We start from the raw sequence: 7,724 nt of genomic DNA on the forward strand, positions 1-7,724 counted from the left end.
AATACCAACAAACCAACACTTGATATTTACAGGTTCCATTCAGCAATCGTTTTGAAATATATTTAGTAATAAGCTTCGTGTGGTGTTATTTATAAAACATTATCACTTATTTTATTGTAATAAAAGTGGTAGTTACAGTTCCTGCTTAGCGCTCATCATACAGGGAGTGGGACGACTGGTTCGCCTGTTGTCAGTATAATGTGACCGGGTGTGGTGTGTTGCTTGGTGTCTTCAGTGATATAGCACTATAAAAGGGGCAACAGTTCCGCTATACAAGAAGACACAGCATGAATATACCGCAGTCTCCTAAAACACACACTTCGCACAACATACACGCAACATACCGCATACATGGGAGGCCTTCTTTACATGACCATAACTGTTAACAAATCAAACAAACAAGCAAACAAATTATTAGTAAGATGGCATGTTCAGTCGTACCTAGTTTATTTGTCCAAGTTGGACCGTCAAAATTGTACCTGCTACACTTGTCGTCCGTCAACATTTCCTTTAAAGGTGATAAAAACAGAACGGACATGGAAAATGAGATAATACGCTAGAATCATTTGTAATGCCTATCTAAACATATACCAGTTTGATATTTGCTTATATTTTGTCTCTAAATAGTAAAATTAATGAAAGCAATCTTCACATCTTTTCGACGACAGATTTTTTTCTATGACTTACCTCCCTTGAGTTCCGATGAGTTGTGACGTCATCTGAGACAATCAACTACCGGAAGCCGGTGTGCCGATCGCGGAACTGTCAACATTTTAGTCACATGTCTTAGCACTTACGGAAATACACACGGAGAAAAATATGTTATATTTCGACTTATTGGGTAGCGTGATTTATCCCATACATAATGACACATTATTGACGTCATCACCTATGAAATGACGTCACTACATGTAAATAATGATGTCATTAATGTCGCGGGTACATATGTCATGTGGCGTATGGTGTGCCAGGGGTTAAACCACGAATGAATAAGTAGTTCTTTCCTATTCAGTCCACCCTGGAGTTATACGACTGTGCATGTATGTAATTTATAGTTTACACATAAAATTAACCGAGGAGTTTTGATATACATATAATCTACTGGTAATTTTAGACACTAACTTTATTTGCTTAGGAGACCTCCGGGCTCCTTTGATAATAAAAGTGGGGGCCCTGATGGAAATCAGGGGGCCCTGGATTTTGATCAAATTAAATATTGATATTTTTAATTCTTCTAGAATAATCATATATTGATGAATGAAGTAATTTCTTCCTTTTCGGAGATGTTTTTCCTTTGAACCAATTTAGATTCAGTAGGTTTAATAAAAGAAAATCACACAAAAATTGATCGTTGATTGTTCATATTTATTTTCAATTTTCCATTAAAAGCTTAAACGCTTTCCTTTGTAACTGCAACAAGTCTTGTTTGCATATATTATCGAATTCATCATCATCATCAGATTCTTCATTTTTCATCATATATTTGATTACTTTGTTGTATTTCCTGAGAGGTTTTTGTTTTTTTCGCTGGTGGAGGAGTTAATTCCCAACCATCTACTCAAAAACGACATCTTGGAATGTAATCAAAGTCTTTCCGACGCTTATGATAGGTAAGGGATTGGATTGTATTTATAACAAGCGTTTCGGTGATGCCGCTAACATCAAAGATTCACGTACCTTATTCGTTCGTTACACGTTTTGCGAGAGTGCGACTGAATTATTAGTGCTCGTAGTTAGATCGGTAGACACTCGACATTAAGCAAATTCAGTGGATTACCTGTTCTTAATATTATTTTTCTTGTAAAATAGTCAGGGGCCCGCCGCGGCCACAAACGGCAGACAATCAGGGGGCCCGTAGCAAATTTAAGGGGCCTCGGGGCCCCCGGTCTTACGTTAGTGTCGATGGCTGCATATAATCTACTGGTAATTTTATGTGCGAAATAAGATCGTAGCGAAAATTGGGGCCCACCTCTTTTAGACCTACGTTTTAATAGAAAAATCATCTGTTACAAACATACGGAGACATGAAAAATACATGCAGATTAAAAGAAAAAAAATCAATAATTTACAAGTTGTGTCTTTTTGCCCCCCATTTTCGTCGACTGAAATGTTCTCAAAATGCGCATTATAAAAATAAAAGAGGTCCTTCTGCACATTTTTTCATACTTCATTTTAGGGATTTTCATATTTATTTTGGGTTACACAACAATGTGCCGGTGGTATGAAAGCGGTATGTTCAGATCTAGTCCGCCTAAACCTGCCTATATTATTAGGCTTTTTTAATTTTATTTATTTTTTGCCTAATATATAGGGAAAAACAACAACAACAACTAATATATAGGCAGGTTTAGCGGACTAGTTCAAATCGAGCAGGGTTGCGTAATGATATGACGACATTCACAGTTATCATTATTTAATTGCAGGAATTTAAATTCGAAAAATTACCATGTTAAGAACGTTCTAAAGTCATCAAAATACATCGTATAACTCATCTCAGCAATCGTAAATACATTTAGTAATATTTTTCCTTCTCGGGGGAGACCTTAGGACCCCTAAAAAACAAAATATCTCGCCTTAAGCCCTTGCAAAATCATCATCGGTCTCCCCCATAATGGTCAATAGGCTATCTAGTGTGCTGTGGTCTGTGCGTATACTTTTAAAATTTACTAAGGTCGACAGGTTTCTTATTTCCAAAACTACGCACGGTTAGAAAATATAATGAAGCGGTCTTGTAAATGATTTGTGTTTTATAAGAAATATATGTTGTTTCATGGTCCTGTGTTAGTTGAACTATTACATGTGTATCTTGTCCACGAGTACATGTCATCCATATTAGGTCATTGTATCTAGTATCTGTGTTTTGTGTCCCGTCTTTTTTATCGGCCGTACGTGTATTGTTACTACTGTACATGTTATTCTATTTCGTACACATCAGTAAAAACTCATTATAGAACTTTAAGAAAAATAAATAAGTCTAGCCCTTTCTGTGCGGTGTTCTGAAGGATTAAGCTTCAAATAGGAAATATAGAGGTGTGCAGTACGTACATAAGGTGGGATAGGGGCACGTTTATCGCGGTATGATAGGGTTTTGTGATAGGGTATGAAGGGTGGCGTTTTTTTTTTTTTTTTATAAATATGCATTATATGTACATGTATGTGCATGTAGCATGTAGTCTCATTGTAATTTGGGTCCATTTTCTTGTAAAGTCATATTTCTTCTTGTTGGTTTAACTTTAAAGTCTATGTTTTGAGTTTTAAGTTACAGACAAAAGTCAAGCGCAACCCCCCTGAACCTGAGTCCGTGACACACACGTACACGGTGTCAAATGGCTTTTAAAGATGCTCCACCGCCGACAGAGCATAAATGATATTCATCATTTGAACAATAATTGGTGTTTAATCGTGTTATATATATGTCTAATTAACACAAACAATAATATAGAATAATTTATTTCGCTTTTGGTGCATGCGCAATCAGTACTTCATTCCATATAGGATATAGTAACACGGATTTTTTTCGGGATGCAATTAATTATATTTCATGTTTTTTAACTTGAAGTAAAATTAGAAGCTCACAAACTGTTCAATGGTGGTAATGGTGTATAGTAAGTAACTTTTGTAACTGAAGAAAAATACTTAATCGTCTGCTCCTGTTTTTGATAGTTAAAATTTACCATTTGTTAGCGGTGGAGCATCTTTAACATACTGAACATAACAATTTTATAGCCCAGAATATGACGATAAGAATGAGTAAGCTATCGTTTTTATTATATCATTGTATGTTATAGATTATATATTATATACGGATTCATTTCCACTATTCAATATAGCAACTACGCGTAGCGCGACTGTTTTAAATATCTATAATCGCCAATACCGCAACACTGCCCCATTGAGTTTCCCGGCTCTTGTCACAGCTGCTGGTCTCAGATGACGTCACGAATCTACGGCCACCTGGTGATATCAGGGGCGATAAGCGATGCAATTGTTCTAGACAACTGTCGTTGTGGACTTCGTTTCAAGCACATTTTATGGAAATTACGTCAAATACAACCTGTATTTTTTTGTTGGAAATCATAAAGTGCACCACAATAAACAAATATCAACACAAAAAATAGGCATATTTAAAATCTGTTTTTATCACCTTTAAATCGCTACTAGTCCCAGAGCTCTGCATGGATTGCAACCAAATTTTATAGTTTCTGCTCCTGCTTAGCGCTCACCATACATGGAGTGGGACGACTGGTTCGCCCGTTGTGTCATGTACGGGTGGGGTGTGTTGCTTGGGTCGGCGGCATGTTTTTAGTGATATAGCACTATATAAAGGGCAACAGCTATACAAGAAGACACAACACGAATCTCCAAAAAACGCACCTCGCACAACATACACGCAACACATTGCATACATGGGAGGCCGTCCTTACATGACCATAGCTGTTTAATAGGAAGTTAATTAATCAAACAAACTATTTTTGACATCGTCTATAACCAGATCGTGGTACATACCTGGAACCGGTGGCTTTTTGTTTGTTTGTTTGACTAATTAACGTCTATTAACAGCTATGGTCATGAAAGGACGCCTCCCATGTATGCGGTGTGTTGCGTGTATGTTGTGCGAGATGCGTGTTTTGGGAGACTGCGGTAAAATTCATGTTAAGTCTTCTTGTATAGTGGAACTATTGCCCTTTTTATAGTGCTATATCACTGAAGCATGCCGCCGAAGGACACCAAGCAACACACCCCACCCGGTCACATTATACTGACAACGGGCGAACCAGTCGTCCCACTCCCCGTTTGCTGAGCGCCAAGCAGGAGCAGAAACTACCACTTTTATAGACTTTGGTGTGTCTCGGCCAAGGGACAGAACCCAGAGCCTTTCTCACAGGGGCGAACGCTCAACGCAAGGCCAAAAGTGAGGCGGTGCCAAGGAAGGCATTAGGAAAGATAAAGTCAGTTAGGAAGAAAGATAAGATCCTAAATTTAGTCGCCTTTTACGATCATGCAATAGGGGCAGCAGGTACAATTCTAACATACAGCATACAGGGAGTGATATAGCACTATAAAAGGGTTTTAGTTCCACTATACAAAAAGATACAACACGAACATACCACAGTCTCCCAAATTACGCACCTCGCACACACTGCATATATAGGAGGCCGTCTTTACATGACCCTGGCTGCTAATAGGACGTTGAAATAATAAAACAAACAAATTATTAAGACCTAAGGTATATATACTGTTTGCGAATTTGACTGAATATACTTAAAACTCTATTAATTGTTCCTGAGTCGGGGCTGATCCACCCGGTGCCCCACTCGGTCATGTTAACAGCAATTGCTACAAAATCCTGAATAATTTCCTTAACTTTTACGTGATATTGATGTAAATATGAGAGAACAAAATTCTTAACAGCATTCGTCCCTTATGTTTATATCGAGAATTCAGCAAAAAAAATCCAGTTAATTGATCAATTAGTGAAACCCAAAACGAGGCTTTGCACGCGGTACTATCCTGATTTGCATACGGTTGGGTGCAGAAGACAATCGAGGAAAGTCACAATTTGTGTTCAGGTAAGTTATTACCGGAAAGTGTTTCGATTATTCAGTATCTGTAAAGGTGACCTTCCTGATTGGTTTACGTAGTGATCAAACCGTCAAAAAAATAAGATAAGATAAATAACCACTTTAAATCTGTTATTCGTCAAAGTGCGGTGGAAAAAAATAAAACAATATTTGAATGTAAGGTACTGGGTATAATTAATTTACAATATATACATTTGGTCAAACTCCAGCCGGATGTTTGTAATTTTCTTTCTTGAGAAAGTGTTATTTACAATCTTGCACCATATAAAACTACAATTTTGACATAATTTAATCCAAACTTCTAAAATTCATTTTAAAAGTAACATACATAGCATCACTAAGTATCATAATTTGTTCATTTATATCATGGTTATATAAAAACATAGCCGTTCTCGGGTTCCAGGGGTATACCCGAAGAATTCAATTCCAAACTCCAGCGGGATGTTTATATATTGAAATATGATATCTTTGCAGCCAGATATTTAGGAATATTAATTCTCAGATAAAAAAATAGATATATATATATACACACACTTAAACCCGGGATAAAAAAAAATCGGAAAGTTTCTTTTTTACCGTTCTTGCCAGGGACTCAATTTCATAATAGTTACATTCTTCTAACAACTCTTGCAGATGACACCGGGTTTCAGGAAGGAGCCTGACCTGTCCGTTAGTTTTAAAATCACTCTGAAATGTTTGTCATCACTGTCGAGAAAATATGTATATACGTGATCCACTTCGTAGGGCTGAAAGGGATGCGTTTTCTTGAACATACCTGCCAGAATACCGGATGGGTCACTCTCCAGTGTTTAGCACTTGTTTCAAAGCGGTCTCCGCCAACGTTGACGATCACTCGCTGAGCCTGGTTGAGCACCATCCCTTTAAGCTTGACTTCATGCCTAGGTTTGCTGGTGGCAGTATAGATGAGGTCCGATGATTCCACGGAGTATGTACTTGGAGCGGTCAACGAGAGCTCATCATCCTTTGAGGTGCTGAGGTCAAGGACAACCACCTGGACCTCATCTACAAGAGAGGAACCGGCTCTGGTGGCTCGACCTATACCTCGGGGCAGTTTCCTTTTCTTGTTGTATGGTTTGCTTGGTTTTGTTTGGGCCCTTCTAAGTAGCACAATCTGGGGTGCTTTTCGTTTAAGATCTTTATTAGCTGGCCTATCCTTAGGCTGGATCTCCTTCTTTTCTGCATTACTCTTCGCAGGGCGTCGAATGACCTTGACATGCCTAGACCTCTCCGTCTTGTTGGGGGAACAGCATGTGTTTTGAGTGTCTTGTCTGCTGAGGATGGCATGGCAATCGCTACACTGAATATCTAGGTTTCTAACTAAGATGGTAAAGACCAATGATTTAGAAATAGAGGTAAGGATTAATTGTGTGTTCGATGTATGGTATCAATGCGTTCGATCCACGGTATCACTACACCTAATAGAAATTAGAATGCATTTCGTGTACCCTCTAGCCTCATACACCATCAATATAGCTCAGAAAACATGTCCAATGTTTAAGTAAGAGTGTCATTTTAACGGAACAAGGCAATATAGTTTGTGAGCGTAGAATGGAAATATAAGCAAGACGAATCTGACGATTTATCCTTACTTATATACATGTATATTTGCATTTATATGTGTGTGTTCGAGATATGACGTCATATTCAGTATACCTGAACAGGTTATAATGAAAATATGGAAATGAATGTTCATTTCACGAGCTTTATTAAAAATGTGAAGTATAACAGTATGACTTATACCCAGAGACTACTTTGACAGAGTCTGATGACAGGTTTATGCCTGTTTCGTCTATGTTCAATATACGCTGTGGTTGGTCAACGAGGTTCTGCATGGTTAGCTCGTCCTTCAAAACATTGAAATAAGAACTAACGCGCTCTGGCTTCATCATCTTAAGCGCACACCCGCCGTTCCCTCCACTTTTCTGCGGGAATGTTTCCTTTACACTTAAATGTAACATCCCTCTTTTTAGCAAGGTGCAGCAGACCTTTTAAAATTTTGCTTACTAAACCCAACACCATTTGGAATCGATGAGATGCCGTGTTTATGAGGAACTCATCCGCCTTTTCTAATACAAGGGCTTTTCCATTTATTGCCCCTTCTGGGACACGCCCACTTACCAT

General features: G+C 38.1%; 1 pseudogene; it reads right to left on the minus strand.

The window, feature by feature from the left end:
* Positions 1–7,724, minus strand: part of LOC138332717 (uncharacterized) — a 74,985-nt pseudogene extending 67,261 nt beyond the window's left edge.

This window comes from Argopecten irradians, chromosome 10 (assembly GCF_041381155.1).
Source record: "Argopecten irradians isolate NY chromosome 10, Ai_NY, whole genome shotgun sequence".
Classification (NCBI taxonomy): Eukaryota; Metazoa; Mollusca; class Bivalvia; order Pectinida; family Pectinidae; genus Argopecten; species Argopecten irradians.